The sequence below is a fragment of the Chrysochloris asiatica genome, unplaced genomic scaffold (assembly GCF_000296735.1).
Source record: "Chrysochloris asiatica unplaced genomic scaffold, ChrAsi1.0 scaffold00053, whole genome shotgun sequence".
Lineage (NCBI taxonomy): Eukaryota > Metazoa > Chordata > Mammalia > Afrosoricida > Chrysochloridae > Chrysochloris > Chrysochloris asiatica.
Genome location: NW_006408571.1, coordinates 15,447,600 through 15,449,759, shown reverse-complemented (window position 1 = coordinate 15,449,759; position 2,160 = coordinate 15,447,600). Strand labels below are relative to the sequence as shown.

Genomic DNA, 2,160 nt, shown 5'->3' with positions numbered 1-2,160 from the left:
AAATTGTTACATAGGTATAAAGTATTTTTATGCTTAGCTTTTTTTTTTTCTTTAATGTTAGTTAACCGTACAGTAGTAGACATAATACTAATAGGAATCTTTTAAGTTTTTAAAATTTTTTGTTTAATAGCTAAAGTGCTGTTAAGTGCCACTGAGTTGATGCTGCGTCTTAGGGACTCTAGTGCACACTGGAGCTGTCCTGTAGTATCCTACTTTGTAATCTCTATGGAAGTAGATTCCATGGACCTGTTGTCAGGTTTAAACCAACAACCTCGGCTACTGAATGCTTACCCGTTGTGCCACCGAGGTCCTATCTGCAACAGTTAGAAGACCAAGGGTTAATGTGCCAGACTACAAAGCCATTTGAACTGCAAGGTCGGAGGTTCAAGCTTACCAGCTGCTCATCAGAAACCTTATACAGGGGTCACTGTAGGTTGGAATCCACTTGAGGGCACTTAACAACAATAGACTGTGTGACTGGTAATTATCATCCTGCTGTGGCACTGTACAATCAGCACTGGACTGACTGCTAACCAGCAGGTTGTAGGCTCATACCCACCAGCCACTCTCAGAAACACTACACAGGGTCACTATGAGTTGGAATTGAGTTGACGGTACTTAACAACAGTATATATCCTGGCAAAGCTATTTTCAATCATCTATGCAGTATTTTTCAAAATTTTTTCAAAACATACTGAGTCACAAAGCCTAAATTCACTAAGAAATGAAGAGAGGACAGATAACTTTTTGGGACGGCTCTTTTCCCCCTCCCCCCTATTTTATTGCATAACAACAAAACACCTAACTGAAAAATTTTAGAGCACTTAAAAGCATCTAGTGTTAAAAAAAAGAAGAAGAAGAAGAAAGGAGGGGGGAGTAGAATATCTCAAAGGAGAAATGCATAGCCTTAAATTGACACATACAAGTGAAATAAAAAGATACAAATAAACAAGTAACTCAATTTAGAAAGGTAAAGCAGAAGAAAGGAGGTACTAAAGAGACAAGTTTTTAAATGGAAAAAATAGTAACAAGAGTTAGTCTTTTGTAGGGGGAGGGGTTTGTCTTATTTAGGTAAATTGGCTAGCCTCCTCAAAAAAGGGAACACAAATTCATAAAATTTTCTAAAAATTTTTTAAATGCTTTATGTCACTACATAAAATAACCAGATTTTGTTTTTTCTTTAAAAGAAATCTAAGTATTAAAATTGACTGCAGAAGAGAGAACCTAACAAATCAGTAACAATGGAAGAAATTGGGAAAGTTATCAGAAAGCTACCATCCCCCCCAAAACACCAGGCACAGATGGTATTACAGGTGAATTCTTTCACCTTCAAGGAAAAGATAATGTGATACTATATATACTATATATACTGTTTTAGCATGAAGAATGGGCGGGGAGGGGATCAGAGTTGTTTTATAAAGCCTATACAGTATTGGTACTGGGACTTGACAAAGATAATGCTAAAATTGCAAAGTGAATTGGTTACAAATAGTAATGTGAAATTTTAAAATAAAATGCTAGCTACTAGAATTTAACAGTACACTGAAAGACTTTCATAGCTAGGGAGGATTCATCCCATGTTAAAAGGGCAGTTCATTAGCAAGAAATAACTTACTACAAAACACCAAAGAAGCACACCAAAAAACAACAGTAATCACTCAGCTATTTGAATACCTAAGAGATATTTCCAAAAGTTTGTAGGAAAATGGAATTAAAAGATAAGGGGATTTTTCCACAGACTCTGAAACCCCCTCATGCTATGCTTTAGACACTGTCCTGGGTACTTCACATGCATTAACTCAATGAATTGAGCCAACATGTGAGGTAGGTGACATCCTTATTTTATGGACAAAGAAACTAAGGCATAGAGCCCTTGAATAATAGCTTGCTAAATACAAGATTTGAACCTACGGAACTCAGGTTTCAGAACATGTGCACTTAAACATTACACTGGCTCTACTCCAAGATCCATATGATCACTTACATGTTGTTAGGTGCCATTGAGTTGGTACTGACTCATAGCAACCTTATGTACAACAGTGAAACATGCCCAGTCTTGGGCCAGCCTCACAATCGTTGCTACACCCGAGCCCATTGCTGCTGCCACTGTGCCAGTCCATCTAGTTGGGGTCTTCCTTTCTTTACCAAGCATGATATCCT

At 37.5% G+C, this 2,160-nt stretch overlaps 1 protein-coding gene across 1 annotated transcript in view; it reads left to right on the top strand.

Annotated features, from left to right (window-relative positions):
- The first annotated feature begins 1,187 nt into the window (after positions 1 to 1,187).
- SLC25A51 (solute carrier family 25, member 51) overlaps positions 1,188 to 2,160 on the top strand; it is a 14,195-nt gene continuing 13,222 nt past the window's right edge. The window contains exon 1 of the mRNA XM_006863130.1: positions 1,188 to 1,313. The gene's annotated coding sequence lies outside the window, so the exon portion shown is untranslated. The remainder of the gene's footprint in view (positions 1,314 to 2,160) is intronic.